At 41.8% G+C, this 16163-nt stretch overlaps 2 pseudogenes; both read right to left on the bottom strand.

Moving 5' to 3' along the window:
* The window catches only part of LOC139310041 (zinc finger protein 850-like), a 42618-nt pseudogene extending 26930 nt beyond the window's left edge, over positions 1 to 15688 (bottom strand).
* LOC139311967 (zinc finger protein 84-like) lies at positions 2556 to 4378 on the bottom strand (annotated as a pseudogene).
* Positions 15689 to 16163: the final 475 nt, after the last annotated feature.

Raw genomic sequence — 16163 nt, 5'->3', positions numbered from 1 at the left:
AATAGCATTGTTTGGAATAGCGGTTTGCATGACCCACTAAGGAAGATAGTAACAATAAAATACACGGAATACAGACATTTTTGGCCTCCTGAAGCCTTGCCCCGCATGTCCCGTTTTCGTGAAAAACCGGCCCATTTTTTGCAAAAACAGTTGGGCAGAGCCTTTGGGAGGTCTGCAGGCTGCTCCAATACAAATTTATCCCTGTAACAAAGATAGTTAACACTATTAGTTAACGCTAGAGAAATCCCCTGAATCAACCGATCTAGAGCAGTGATTCTCAGCTGGGGGTTCCTTTTGAATTTGCTGACCACCAGCGAGTGGGAGAAAGCAATTTCACAGAGGAGGGGATGGAGAGGGCTGTGGGATGAATTCACACCCATTCCCAGACCCCCTTGGGATCAACCTGCAGTCCTCCCCTGCCTCCTCAGGCGGTGGAGCGTGTGTGTGGGGGGGATTCTTTTCAAGAAGTCACAAGGAGGGCTGAGAGCTGGTTTCTGTCCCACAAGTAAGATTTTGTCCAGAACCAACCCCAACATGAAGGTCTTTTATTTGCTCCCTGTACTCCTTCTCTTTGCATTTTTAACAGGTAATAAATTAAATTTCTGATGATGTAAAAATAGCTCATAACCCACCTTTCTAGACTATTATCATGTCTAAAAGCAAGATACTCTTCTCCATCTTTTGTCTGGAGTACCATTTAATCCAGAGCCTTTGAATTCCAGAAGTCCAAGTTTAAAGAATGGACTTCTGGAATTAAAGCTTCATTTTTTAGCTAAAACTTAATTCACACCTGTTAGTTTTGCTTGAGCAGTGTGAACAATTGACAGTGTGATCCTCCAAAGGTCTGAAAAATATATCATTGATTTTCCTTTGGCATTTAAACTAGATAACCAATGTGAAAAAGTGCATCAAGGAAGGACTGGAAAGCCAATTCATACTGAACTGTATTGGGTTTTCTGTTGTTATTTGAATAAAAGGAAAAGAAATCAAATAGTGGTACCTAGTGCGGAAAAAGAGATGAAATAATGGGTCATTCTCAACACTTGAATTCACTACACTTAAAATATCTAGAAATTATTATGGTTAAGTGAGTTTTGCCCCATTTTACGATTTTTCTTGGCATAGTTCAAATAAGAGTTCAAATCAAAGATTTGATAGTTCAAATCAAAGTTCAAATCAAAGATTTGATAGTTCAAATCAGAGATTTGATAGTTTAAATCAAAGATTTCTGAGACCAATGTTGAATATTTCAGTAGTCACCAATCCCAGTCTTAAAATGAGTTTAGAATCAGTGGGAGTCACTGATAACAATGAACTACTAGCTACTGATAATGAGTCCAGTCCTGCCTTTCTTTTCCTTCTGTCCAAGTTTTGCAAGTACTTTTTCCCGATATATTCCAAAGTATACAAACCATTATTGTTAGGGAAAAATGGGTCTTCCAAGCAATTTTAGAAGACACTGTCAGAATGACTCTGCTCTCAGGCCCCCTTGTGGCTCCTTGAAAAGCATCCCCCCCCACATATGTAAATGAAAAGAATAAGCTTAAAAATCCTAGCCTTTTAAAATTGAAAATATGGAGAATTGGGAGGATGAATATGAGACATTAAGGGAGATGTTTTAAAAAGTAAGGGAAGCATTTAAGGGAAATAAAGAAGCAGAGAATTGGTTAGCTTGGGAAAAAAAAGAGAAAAGATGAATGAGAAGCAAGAGAAACAAAGGAGATAATATTGAAAAGGAAATAATTGGGGAAAAAAGTTAAAGATGATTACACTGAGTTCAATAGTGATAGAATAAAAATGGATATGGGAAAATACATCTCAAATATCAAGAAAAGAGAAATAAATGGGATAAGATTGAGAATGAAAAGTAATAGAGTTAAAATTAAAGGAAAAAGGCTGAAGGGGAGATATAAGAACAGGAAAAAGAAGAAGCTAAAGAAATGGAAGAAAGGGAGGAAAACATCAAGAAAGAGAACTGTGGAGAGACTAAGAGAAAACGGTTAAGAGTCAGTGAAAACGTTAATTTGTTAATAAAGAGAAGGATGCTAGTTGTAGAATTTATATGCGAAAATGCTGTTAAATGAAAAAAAGAAAAATGTTATCCAAGCTACAACTTAATCCTTTTTACTTTCAGTACCATATACCATTAAAGGTATTTCGATTGTTACAGTTTATACTTATTCATATTTCTAAAAAAAAAAGAAAAAGAAAAATTTATCATTTTCAGCATAGCTTGACTACAAGGGGGAAAAAAATCTGCTCCGACACTCTTTGCAAGCAGCAGAGCCCTGCGCAAAACAGCTGACAGAGTCGGGAGGCCAATCTAATCAACTTGTGCTAATTAGCCTATGCTGAAGCTGAAAGGAGCTGTTTTTTCTTGCTGTTTGTTTGCAAGGAGGTAACTGCTGCAAGGCACAGGCCAAAGGGTGGGGGCCACCTTCCGCCACCCTCCTTGCCACTTAGCGCCCCCCTGCCGCCTCCTTTTGCCTCTAGCGCTCCCCTGCTGCCCCCCTTGCCTCTTACTGCCCACCTAAGTCATCCCACCGCCCCCCACTTTGGTACCGCCCACTTTGGGAACCACTGCTTTAGGTCATCACTCATCACTTTGGAAAATCCATCTGCATTTTCTTGTGTGCAATACGGGTGGAATGTTTCCTGAAGCACCGTCCACTCTTGGGGCACTTAAATGGTTTCTCCCGTGTGTATAAGCACATGATTTAAAAGGCTAGTCTTAGTACTGAAATCTTTCCCACAGTCTGGGCATTCATATGGTTTCTCTCCTGTGTGAATCCTCTGGTGTCTCACCAGCGCAGAATTCCAAAGGAAACTTTTCCCACAATCAGGACATTCAAATGGTTTCTCTCCTGTGTGAGTTTTCTGGTGTGTCGCCAGACTGGAATTGCGACTGAAACTTTTCCCACAATCAGGACATTCAAATGGTTTCTCTCCTGTGTGAGTCTTCTGGTGTGTCACCAGACTGGAATTGCGACTGAAACTTTTCCCACAATCAGAACATTCAAATGGTTTCTCTCCTGTGTGAATCCTCTGGTGTCTCACCAGCTCAGAATTCCAAAGGAAGCTTTTCCCACAATCAGGACATTCAAATGGTTTCTCTCCTGTGTGAGTCTTCTGGTGTATCACGAGGCTGGAATTTTGACTGAAACTTTTCCTACAATCACGACATTCAAAGGGTTTTTCTCCTGTGTGAGTCTTCTGGTGTGCCACCAGATTGGAATTGTTACTGAACCTTTTCCCACAATCAGGACATTCAAATGGATTCTCTCCTGTGTGAGTCTTCTGGTGTATCACGAGGCTGGAATTCTGACCGAAACTTTTACCACAAACAGGACATTCAAATGGTTTCTCTCCTGTGTGAGTCTTCTGGTGTGTCACCAGATTGGAATTGTTACTGAACCTTTTCCCACAATCAGGACATTCAAATGGATTCTCTCCTGTGTGAGTCCTCTGATGTATCACCAGGCTGGAATTTTGACTGAAACTTTTCCTACAATCAGGACATTCAAATGGTTTCTCTCCTGTGTGAGTCCTCTGGTGTCTCACCAGCTCAGAATTCCAAAGGAAGCTTTTCCCACAATCAGGACATTCAAATGGTTTCTCTCCTGTGTGAGTCTTCTGGTGTGTCACCAGATTGGAATTGTTACTGAACCTTTTTCCACAATCAGGACATTCAAATGGATTCTCTCCTGTGTGAGTCCTCTGGTGTATCACCAGACTGGAATTGCGACTGAAACTTTTCCCACAATCAGGACATTCAAATGGTTTCTCTCCTGTGTGAGTCCTCTGGTGTCTCACCAGCTCAGAATTCCAAAGGAAGCTTTTCCCACAATCAGGACATTCAAATGGATTCTCTCCTGTGTGAGTCCTCTGGTGTTTCACCAGGTTGGAAGTTTTATTGAAACTTTTCCCACAATCAGAACATTCAAAGGGTTTCTCTCGTGTGTGAGTCCTCTGGTGTGGCAGCAGACTGGAATTTTGACTGAAACCTTTCCCACAGATAGGGCATTCAAAGGGTTTCTCTCCTGTGTGAGTCCTTTGTTGTCTCATGAGGTGGTAATTTCCAATGAAACTTTCACACAATTTGGACACTCTTATGTGATGGGTGTCCTGTGATGTATCACCATGTTGCCGTGCTCACTAAAGTATTCACATCTGGAGCACTCATATGGCTTCTCTCCTGTGTGAGTCGTTCCATGAACCACAAGGAAGCTGTTCTGACCAAACTTTTTGGCATATTCAGATAATTTGTATGGCTTTTCTACAGTTGGGATCTTCTTGTTTAATCAGCTATGATTTGCAATCTGTGCTTTTTCTACAATAGGCAGATCTATGGAACTTTTCCACAACTGATATTCTTGAGGTCAAAAATATGTGTGATCTATTGTTTAATAGTGTTTTGATTAAAGCCATTTGCTTCTTCCCAAAGCAAGGCCTGTATCATTGTCTGTCCTATGTGCCCTGCCCAATAAGACCTTTTCCTTTCCCCTAACTTCCAGATATTTCCATCTTTTTCTGAGTGAAAAATAATCTTCCTTGATCTTTCATGCAATGTATCCTTGAGTTTTGTATCCTCTACTTTTTCCAGCTCAAAATCTCATGTTAATTTTCTCTCTTTTGTCTATTAGCTGCTGGAGAAGGAGAATTGTGTGGTTTTCTGAAGGAACTGGAATATATTTTGATTTCTGGCTTAATTTTATTTCCTTTTCAACGTTGCTTGTTATTCTCAGTTGTCCAGAGTGCTCTTTTTGCCATCCTCTTTGTCTATAAGTTTCAAAGAAAAATGTAACTTTAATTGTGTATAAAATGGTTACAGAAGAAGTGAAAAAAAATATACATTATAATAAAAAAGCAAACATGCCACAATGCTAGATTAATCTCTTACATTAACTATGATTCATTTGACACATGGAAGAGTACCAAGATATCTATCCAACCATGAAATTATGTTGTTTACTTGGCTCAAGTATAAATTCTTGGCACTGCAAAGGGTTATCCTCAAATATATCTGGATGTACTGAGGATAGATTATATAATTGCAGATATATGCATATAGAAAGAAATACAGGTACAAACACCTACAAATGAATATATGTGGAAGCTCCATGAGTTTTGAGCCTGACAAAATGCCCCAAAATGGTTAATGTCAAACCTTCTGAGCTAAATTTAGAGATGTGGGGGCTTTAACTGAGGAAATGATGCCAAAAGCCTCTGCAAGATTTGAAGCACCAGTTTTGCTCATGAAAGTCCTCAGCTGCAAATAAGAGAAGAAAATGCTGTCTACAAGCCCTTCTGGTGACCTCCCAATTCGAGCAATCCTGACTTGCTGAGTGCAATTCGGACTGGCTTCTGTGTCACTAAGCAGCCGGTCATGAAGCATGATGTCACATGACAGTGCCAACTTGCATCTGTTCCACAAACTGCGACTTGCAATTTCCTGCTGGCATCCCTACTAATTTTGCTTCAGAATCTAGCTGAGAAGGTCACAAACGGGAATCCTGAGTGTGGGATGCTGCAGCCATCATAAATGTACAACGGTTGGCAGAACCCAAGTTGGTGTCTCTCCTTTTCTTGCACCTTCATAACCACAGGAACGTTTTTTCGGAAAGCGGGCCAAAAAAAGCCTCAAAAACGAGCCAAAGGAGCCTCAAAAATGGCCCCAAAAAGCCTCAAAAATTGACGAAAAAGCCTCAAAAACAGCCCCCCAAAAGCCTCAAAAGCGGGCAAAAAAAGCCTCGACAATGGCCCCAAAAAACCTCAAAAATGGGCCAAAAAGCCTCAAAAACAGCCCCCCAAAAGCCTCATAAATAGATCTTGTCTTAAAGCACCAGTGTCAAACTTGCCATGTCATGTTGCCATCACGTGACATTTTGTGACATTCTACCCATTTGTGGAGCTGGGGTGGGTGTGGCCTGCATGTCACGCATCCAGCCCATGGGCCGCCAGTTTGACACCCCTGTCTTAAAAGGTTCCTAATGAATCTAGATGACAACTTGTCATCCAAAAGGTAGAAAAGGGAACTAAGGATCTCCTATAGTGATCTAAACTTTTACTAGCAGAGAGAAAATTATAGGGGGTGGGTTTTGACGTTGCAGATAATTTGGGGGAAGAGTGACCATGTCATACTGGAATTCAATATAATGCAGACACAAGCAATCGAGCAAAATCAAACTACTGTCTTAGACTTTAAAGCAGCTGATTTTAACAAACCAAGAGACAGCTTGGGAAGGATTCCATGGATGAAAATCTTATACAAGAGCCTTGGTGGCGCAGCAGACTAAAGTGCTGTTAACTAGCACCAGCTGCCTGCAATTACTGCAAATTCAAATCTCACCAGGCTCAAGGTTGACTCAGCCTTCCATCCTTTCAAGGTAGATAAAATGAGGACCTGGATTGTGGGGGCAATAAGCTAACTTTGTATAAAAAAGAACACCGCTTGGGGGGGGGCGGGCGAAAGCCCTACTAAGCAGGTATATACAAAAGCATGAAGGCTATTGCTTAACGCATTGTAAGCCGCCCTGAGTCTCCGGAGAAGGGCGGCATATTAATCGAACCAATCAATCAATCAATCAATCAATGGGAAAACAACTCAAGAAGCCTGAAAAACTCTGGCTGCCTAAACAGAGGGATAGAATCGAGATCACATGAAGTTTTAGTACCAATTTATAATGCTTTGATCAGGGTGGATTTGATTTAAATTGAGTCGATTTAAATCATGATTTAAATCATGATTTAAATCACTAGTAGACTTGATTTAAATCAACTCGATTTAAATCATAATTTTTAAAGAGCAACTGTCATCTCTGCTACTCCTTTGACCTATTGACTCACCGATAGTCCCAGTGTTGCAGAATATACAGCCTTGTGCTACATAACTAAGCTCCATTTCATGCTGAATAAACTAAATTATTTACGTATGTTAAATAGAAAACTATCTTACAATAGATTTTTACCCCAAAAGTTTATTAAAATAAATTCAATAAAAATAAAAAAAATCTGATTTCAATCAAAAAATCCGATTTAAATAAAAAAAATTCGATTTATTTTTTTTTTAAAAAAATCATTGATTTTTATCCACCCTGGCTTTGATTAAGATCACACTTGGATTACTGCAACCACTTTTCATCACCACAATATAAAAAAGGCGTCCAGACTCTATAAAGAGCGCAGAGAAGAGCAGAAGGGATAATTAGTGGGTTGCAGTAATTGGGAATGAATCGTCTAGTGAAAGGAAGGACTAGGGGTGACATGATAGCAGTGTTCCAATACTTGAAGGGTCAACTTCTTTTCCAAAGCACCAGAAGGACAAGACAAGAAGCAATGCATGGAAACTAATCAAGGAGAGAAAAAAACACCTGGAATTAAGGAAAAATCCCATCAGTGAGAACAATTAGCCAGTGGAACGGAATGGCTGCAATTTTCTCTTTTGAGTGAAGGTTGATTCTTCGGGAATGGCTTCCCTCCAGAGGTTGTGGGGGCTCCATTGCTGGTGGCTTTTAAACCGACGGGACAGCCATTTGTCTGAAACGTCATTAAGACCTCCAAGGTTTCTTCCAGCTCTCTTCCAAACCTCCAGTGACGGAGCTCCCTCTGGAGGGAAACCAGCCCCAAAGACTCAACCTTCATTCGAAGGAGGCTTTTTCAAGCTTCCCACCAGCAGAAATTGCAGCCCCCAGTTTCCCAGCCTGCAGCACCAGTGGGCTTCCATTTGGGGAGGGAAGGAACCTGCAGCAGCAGCAGCTGAGAGGCTTCAGCCCAGTTGCTTCTCCGCTTCCAGCCCAAGTTGCTCCCGGACTCTCCTCCGACCTGCTGCCCTCCACTCACCTGGCAGCTGCTGCTTCCACCATGGAAACAGCACAAAAGCCGCTCTGCACACCAACTTCCTCCCATCAGCCATCCGGAAGAGGAAGTTCCTCTGCGCTTCTCCTCTCCTCCCATCCTTTCTAGCAATGCAGTACTTGGTGATTTTAACTCCTTAAACACAACCACAGACGCCGCCTGCTGTACCGTCCGCTTTCTAGCCACTGGTGTTGCCTGTTTGAGCGCCATCTCCAGACAGGCAGAAAAACGCGCTTGTCCCCTCTCTTATCTAAGGCGGTTGCAAGAGGTTTTCACTGATTAAATGCTACCGTCATTTTTGACTTCTGGCAACTGACCCAAACAAAAGAGTGAAATGTGATACCACTAAGCTTACGAAATTAGCTACGTACTCAGCCCTGAAAGTTCATGACATTTTTATTTTATTTTATTTTATTTGTCAAGCATATATAAGAAAACATATAAAAGCATAAACATAATTGGAATACATGAAAAGAATAAGAGTAAAAAGGAACATAAGGACAGGGACGATGGTGCGCTTATGCCTTACAGACCTCTTAGGAATGGGGTGAGGTCAACAGTAGACAGTCTAAGGTTAAAGTTTTGGGGGTTTGGGGAAGAAACCAGAGAGTCTGCTAGTGCATTCCAGGCATTGACCACTCTGTTGCTGAAGTCGTATTTTCTGCAATTGAATTTGGAGCAGTTTACCTTGAGTTTGTATCTCTTATTTCCTCAGGTATTGTTGTGGTTGAAGCTGAAGTAATCATTGACAGAATCTTTTTCTTTTTTTGGCAGAATTTGCTATCTTTGGGGGTGACTCTCGATAGAGATCAACGCCTCTCTACATCCCAAAAGTTTAAAACTGATTTTCTGTGGCTCCCAAGATTTTAGGACCTGCCAGCCCCATCAAGTCAAGATACTCCAAGGAAGTGCTATTTTTAAGGGTTATAAACTTGTCTTTTTATGTACAGTGAGAGCATATCCACCAAAGACAAATTCCTTGTGTCCAATCACACTTGGCCAATAAAGAATTCATTTCCATTCAATCCTATCCTATCGTATCCTATTCTCAGTCATGGAAAGTCCCCAGTGATTATCCAGACAGACCATTGAGTTACATCTTGGTTTCTCCACATGCCAGTCCTGATCTGCTCCTGGTCACCGAGTATCCTTCAAAGGGATCAGATGCAATGTGACCTACTAAAAAACATTGTAACCTGTCTTTTTGAATCTTGTTGGTGAAATGAACGATCTTGGAATTCTTTGGTGTCTTCCAATCCCAGCAAAATCAGAATAATCCATTTGCATAGCTAAAATACCACTGCTACAAATAATGTTCCCCTTTAATTGAAGGAATTTTTAAAACAAATGAAGGAGTCCTGGGAGAGAAGTGAAAGAACAGGAAAGATCTCCCATGTGTTGGGGAAGAGAGCTTTGCATTACATTGTCCCAGTGTTTACAGAAATGCTGACACTTTCCTTTTCCCCCCTCAAAATCTATTCACGAGTCTTATGCAATGCTGTTTTAGAAATGAAACATCTACTGTACATCTTTTTCCTCACATTTCCCTACCAAGGGGGGAAACACCAAAGTATCAATCCCTTGGTTCTGCTCACACCTCCCAGTCATCAAAGACTAACAAGGAGGAACCTCCAAGCGAAGGAGATCACAACAGGAGTTGCGAATGAACCTGGAGATCCTGTAGTCAAAAACACAATCCCTTTTCTCAACTCAATATTCCTACAGCTCTTCTCCATGAAGGTCACATGCAAGGCAGAGTAGCCTTTGCATCTGAAATTTTACACTGCTTTTGTCACTGCCCCAAACTCCCCCAATACATTTGCTATTCATATGGTTTCTTCCACTTGCGTGCCTCATTCACCACCTGAGCAGACATGCTTGGTGCAATGAATTCTTAGGAAAAGATAAACTATTTCTCTTTTCTCTTGTTTTTTCGTTGTATGAGGACCCACAACCTCTAACTACAGCCTGAGCGCTCTTATCCCGAAGAGATGCTGCCTGGGAAATTCTGGGGTGGAAAATCTCGAGGATACCCAGGGAGAAAAAGGCTGGTTCTCTGCATGTGGCATTTCTAGCACTGATTATGATAAAAATGCAGAAAACACTCCTAAAATGATTTTTGCAGAATTGCACAATTTCTGCAGAAATAAATACCCAGCAACTTCTGCTGCTGATGGCCAGCCAGACAGCCATTATCAAACTAACATGTTCCAATTTTTTCTTTCCTCCTTCCCATCTAATACTATGACATACTTGATGACAAAAACAATCAAGCAAATTCTTTCTGGTCAAATTGAAGAGTTAATTTCTCAGTTTAAAACTTAAAATTCAAGCCTTTACACTTATCACTTTAGGTCAGAGATTCCCAAACTTTTTCAGTCCACCGCCCCCTTGGTACTACAAACTCATCCTCAGTGCCCCCCACCCAGGGGTGGGTTCTACTTATCTTTACTACCGGTTTGCAGTGGAGCCGGGTGCGCTCACTTCGCTCACGCATGCACGCACTCTTCTGCACATGCACAGAAGCGTTTTGGTTATGTCGGGGTCGGTGGGCGGGGCCTCCTGCCGGCTTTACTACCGGTTCTATAGAACCGGGGCAACCCACCACTGCCCCCACCCCCACCCCCTATAAATAGCATTGTTCGGAATAGCGGTTTGCACGACCCACTAAGGAAGTCAGTAACAGTAAAATACAGTGGGGCAAAAAATATTTAGTCAGCCACCAATTGTGCAAGTTCTCCCACTTAACAAGATGACAGAGGCCTGTAATTGACATCATAGGTAGACCTCAACTATGAGAGACAAAATGAGAAAACAAATCCAGACAATCACATTGTCTGATTTGGAAATAATTTATTTGCAAATTATGGTGGAAAATAAGTATTTGGTCAATATCAAACGTTCATTTCAATACTTTGTTATATATCCTTTGTTGGCAATGACAGAGGTCAAACGTTTTCTGTAAGTCTTCACAAGGTTGGCACACACTGTTGCTGGTATGTTGGCCCATTCCTTCATGCAGATCTCCTCTAGAGCAGTGATGTTTTGGGGCTGTCGCTGGGCAACACGGACTTTCAACTCCCTCCAAAGGTTTTCTATGGGGTTGAGATCTGGAGACTGGCTAGGCCACTCCAGGACCTTGAAATGCTTCTTACGAAGCCAGTCCTTCATTGCCCGGGCGGTGTGTTTGGGATCATTGTCATGCTGAAAGACCCAGCCACGTTTCATCTTCAATGCCCTTGCTGATGGAAGAAGGTTTGCACTCAAAATCTCACGATACATGGCCCCATTCATTCTTTCCTGTGCACGGATCAGTCATCCTGGTCCCTTTGCAGAGAAACAGCCCCAAAGCATGATATTGTCACTCCCATGCTTCACAGTAGGTATAGTGTTCTTTGGATGCAACTCAGGATTCTCTTTCCTCCAAACACGATGAGTTGTGTTCCTACCAAACAGTTCTACTTTGGTTTCATCTGACTATATGACATTCTCCCAATCCTCTTCTGGATCATCCAAATGCTCTCTAGCAAACTTCAGATGGGCCCAGGCATGTACTGTCTTAAGCAGGGGGACACGTCTAGCACTGCAGGATCTGAGTCCCTGGCGGTGTAGTGTGTTACTGATGGTAGCCTTTGTTACGTTGGTCCCAGCTCTCTGCAGGTCATTCACTAGGTCCCCCTGTGTGGTTCTGGGATGTTTGCTCACCGTTCTTGTGATCATTTTGACCCTACAGGGTGAGATCTTGCGTGGAGCCCCAAATCAAAGGAGATTATCAGTGGTCTTGTATGTCTTCCATTTTCTAATTATTGCTCCCACAGTTGATTTCTTCACACCAAGCTGCTTGCCTATTGCAGATTCAGTCTTCCCAGCCTGGTGCAGGTCTACAATTTTGTTTCTGGTGCCCTTCGACAGCTCTTTGGTCTTCACCACAGTGGAGTTTGGAGTGTGACTGTTTGAGGTTGTGCACAGGTGTCTTTTATAATGATAACAAGTTCAAACAGGTGTCATTAATACAGGTATTGAGTGGAGGACAGAGGAGCCTCTTAAAGAAGAAGTTACAGGTCTGTGAGAGCCAGAAATCTTGCTTGTTTGTAGGTGACCAAATACATATTTTCCACCATAATTTGCAAATAAATTCTGTCCAAATCAGGCAATGTGATTGTTTGGATTTGTTTTCTCATTTTGTCTCTCATAGTTGAGGTCTACCTATAATGTCAATTACAGGCCTCTCTCATCTTTTTAAGTGGGAGAACTTGCACAATTGGTGGCTGAAATGGAATGCAGCCATTTTTGGCCTCCTGAAGCCTTGCCCCGCATGTCCCGTTTTTGTGAAAAACCGGCCCATTTTTTTGCAAAAACAGGGTGCGCAGAGCCTTTGGGAGGTCTGCAGGCTGCTCCAATACATTTACCCCTGTAACAAAGATAGCTAACACTATTAGTTAACGCTAGAGAAATCCCCTGAATCAATCAATCTAGAGCAGTGATTCTCAGCTGGGGGTTCCTTTTGAATTTGCTGACCACCAGCGAGTGGGAGAAAGCAATTTCACAGAGGAGGGGATGGAGAGGGCTGTGGGATGAATTCACACCCATTCCCAGACCCCCTTGGGATCAACCCGGAGCCCTCCCCTGCCTCCTCAGGCGGTGGAGCGTGTGGGGGGGGATTCTTTTCAAGAAGTCACAAGGAGGGCTGAGAGCTGGTTTCTGTCCCACAAGTAAGATTTGGTCCAGAATCAACCCCAACATGAAGGTCTTTTATTTGCTCCTTGTACTCCTTGTCTTTGCATTTTTAACAGGTAATAAATTAAATTTCTGATGATGAAAAAATACCTCATAACTCACCTTTCTAGACAGCTATTATCATATCTAAAAGCAAGATACTCTTCTCCATCTTTTGTCTGGAGTACCATTTAATTCAGAGCCTTTTAATTCCAGAAGTCCAAGTTTAAAAAATGGACTTCTGGACTTAAAGCTCCATTTTTTAGCTAAAATTATATGTGAAAATGCTGTTAAATGAAAAATAGAACAATGATATCCAAGCTACAACTTAATCCTTTTTACTTTCACCAACATATATCATTAAAGGTATTTCAATTATTAGTTTATACTTATTCATATTTCTAAAAAAAAGAAAAAAAGAAAAACTTATCATTGTCTAGATTTCAAAAATACAAAGAAAATATTCCAATTATTACTCATTTCATTTTTACAGATTTCCCATTTATTTCTTACTACTATTCATATTTCAATTCTAAATATGTATAACATCTTTCTCTTTCATTCTTTTTCTCCCTTCCCATTTTTATTTTTGCCTTTTCTTTCTCTTTTTTGTTTTGCGTTTTAAAATCTTGAACTCTCCCCTTTTGCCCAAAATTTCCCATTTTTTGCACCTACCTTGTTTAGTGAGGAAAAGGAAGAAAAAGAAATCTCCCTCTTCCTCATTTTTCCTTGCAGCAAACAGCAAAGCCTGCTTTACTTTCAGTTTCATTTTCAGCATAGCTTGATTAGCACAAGGGGAAAAAAATCAGCTCCAAGACTTTGCAGCAAGCAGCAGAGCCCTGTACAAAACAGCTGGGAGAGTCGGCCAATCTAATCAACTTGTGCTAATTAGCCTATGCTGAAGCTGAAAGCTGTTTTTTCTTGCTTTTTGCTTGCAAGGAGGTAACTGTTGCGAGGCACAGGCCAAAGGGTGGGGGCCACCCTCCTTGCCACTTAGTGCCCTCCTGCCACCCGCTTTTGCCTCTAGCCCCCCCCTGCCATCCCACTTCCTCTTATTGCCCCCCTAAATCATCCTACTGCCCCCCACTTTGGTACCGCCCACTTTGGGAACCACTGCTTTAGGTCATCACTCATCACTTTGGAAAATCCATCTGCATTTTCTTGTGTGCAATAAGGGTGGAATGTTTCCTGAAGCACCGTCCACTCTTGGGGCACTTAAATGGTTTCTCCCGTGTGTATAAGCACATGATTCAAAAGGCTAGTCTTAGTACAGAAATCTTTCCCACAGTCTGGGCACTCATATGGTTTCACTCCTGTGTGAGTTTTCTGGTGCCTCACCAGGTGGGAATTCTTACTGAACCTTTTCCCACAATCTGGACATTCAAATGGTTTCTCTCCTGTGTGAGTTTTCTGGTGTGTCACCAGGCTGGAATTGTGACTGAAACTTTTCCCACAATCAGGACATTCAAATGGTTTCTCCCCTGTGTGAGTCCTCTGGTGTGTCAACAGGTGGGAATTGTGACTGAAACTTTTCCCACAATCAGGACATTCAAATGGTTTCTCTCCTGTGTGAGTCCTCTGGTGTGTCACCAGGCTGGAATTGCAACTGAAACTTTTCCCACAATCAGGACATTCAAATGGTTTCTCTCCTGTGTGAGTCCTCTGGTGTGTCACCAGGCTGGAATTGTGACTGAAACTTTTCCCACAATCAGGACAATCAAATGGTTTCTCTCCTGTGTGAGTCCTCTGGTGTGTCACCAGGTGGGAATTCTTACTGAACCTTTTCCCACAATCTGGACATTCAAATGGTTTCTCTCCTGTGTGAGTCCTCTGGTGTGTCACCAGGCTGGAATTGTGACTGAAACTTTTCCCACAAACAGGACATTCAAATGGTTTCTCTCCTGTGTGAGTCCTCTGGTGTGTCACCAGGTTGGAATTCTGACTGAAACTTTTCCCACAATCAGGACATTCAAACGATTTCTCTCCTGTGTGAGTCCTCTGGTGTGTCACCAGGTGGGAATTGCAACTGAAACTTTTCCCACAATCAGGACATTCAAATGATTTCTCTCCTGTGTGAATCCTCTGGTGTGTCACCAGGTGGGAATTGCAACTGAAACTTTTCCCACAATCAGGACATTCAAATGGTTTCTCTCCTGTGTGAGTCCTCTGGTGTTTCACCAGGTGGGAATTCTTACTGAACCTTTTCCCACAATCTGGACATTCAAATGGTTTCTGTCCTGTGTGAGTCCTCTGGTGCCTCACCAGATGGGAATTCTGAATGAACCTTTTCCCACAATCTGGACATTCAAATGGTTTCTCTCCTGTGTGAGTCCTCTGGTGTGTCACCAGGCTGGAATTGTGACTGAAACTTTTCCCACAATCAGGACATTCAAATGGTTTCTCTCCTGTGTGAGTCCTCTGGTGTATCACCAGGCTGTAATTCTGACTGAAAGTTTTCCCACAATCAGGACATTCAAATGATTTCTCTCCTGTGTGAGTCCTCTGGTGTGTCACCAGGCTGGAATTGCGACTGAAACTGTTCCCACAATCAGGACATTCAAATGGTTTCTCTCCTGTATGAGTCCTCTGATGTGTCAGCAGGTGGGAATTCTGACTGAAACTTTTCCCACAATCAGGACATTCAAACGGTTTCTCTCCTGTGTGAGTCCTTTGGTGTATCACCAGGCTGGAATTGTTTCTGAAACTTTTCCCACAATCAGGACATTCAAATGGTTTCTCTCCTGTGTGAGTCCTCTCGTGTGCCAACAGATTGGAATTGTTACTGAACCTTTTCCCACAATCAGGACATTGAAAGGGTTTCTCTCCTGTGTGAGTCCTTTGTTGTCTCATGAGGTGGTAATTTCCAATGAAATATTCACACAATTTGGACACTCTTATGTGATGCGTGTCCTGTGATGTATCACCATGTTGCCATGCTCACTGAAGTGTTCACATTTGGAGCACTCTTATGGCTTCTCTCCTGTGTGGGTCATTCCATGAACCACAAGGAAGCTGTTCTGACCAAACTTTTTGGCCTATTCAGATAATTTGTATGGCTTTTCTACAGTTGGGATCTCCTTGTTTAATCAGCTATGATTTGTAATTTGTGCTTTTTCTACAATAGGCAGATCTATGGAGCTTTTCCACAACTGATATTCTTGAGGTCAAAAATATGTGTGATCTATTGTTTAGTGGTGTTTATCATTGTCTGTCCTATGTGCCCTGCCCAATAAGACTTTTTCCTTCCCCCTAACTTCCAGATATTTCCATCTTTTTCTGAATGAAAAATAATCTTCCTTGATCTTTCATGCAATGTATCCTTGAGTTTCGTATCCTCTACTTTTTCCAGCTCAAAATCTCATGTTAATTTTCTCTCTTTTGTCTATTAGCTGCTGGAGAAGGAGAATTCTGTGGTTTTCTGAAGGAACTGGAATATATTTTGATTTCTGGCTCAATTTTATTTCCTTTTCAACAATGCTTATTATTCTCAGTTGTCCAGAGTGCTCTTATTACCATCCTCTTTGTCTATAAGTTTCAAAGAAAAGTGTAAGTTTAATTGTGTATAAAATGGTTGCAGATGATGTGAAAAAAGT

Source organism: Pituophis catenifer, unplaced genomic scaffold (assembly GCF_029215685.1).
Source record: "Pituophis catenifer annectens isolate HBS135680 unplaced genomic scaffold, rPitCat1.0.hap2 SCAF_2, whole genome shotgun sequence".
Taxonomy (NCBI): Eukaryota; Metazoa; Chordata; class Lepidosauria; order Squamata; family Colubridae; genus Pituophis; species Pituophis catenifer.
Note: the sequence above shows the minus strand (reverse complement) of the source record. Positions and strands in the feature narration are given on the sequence as shown.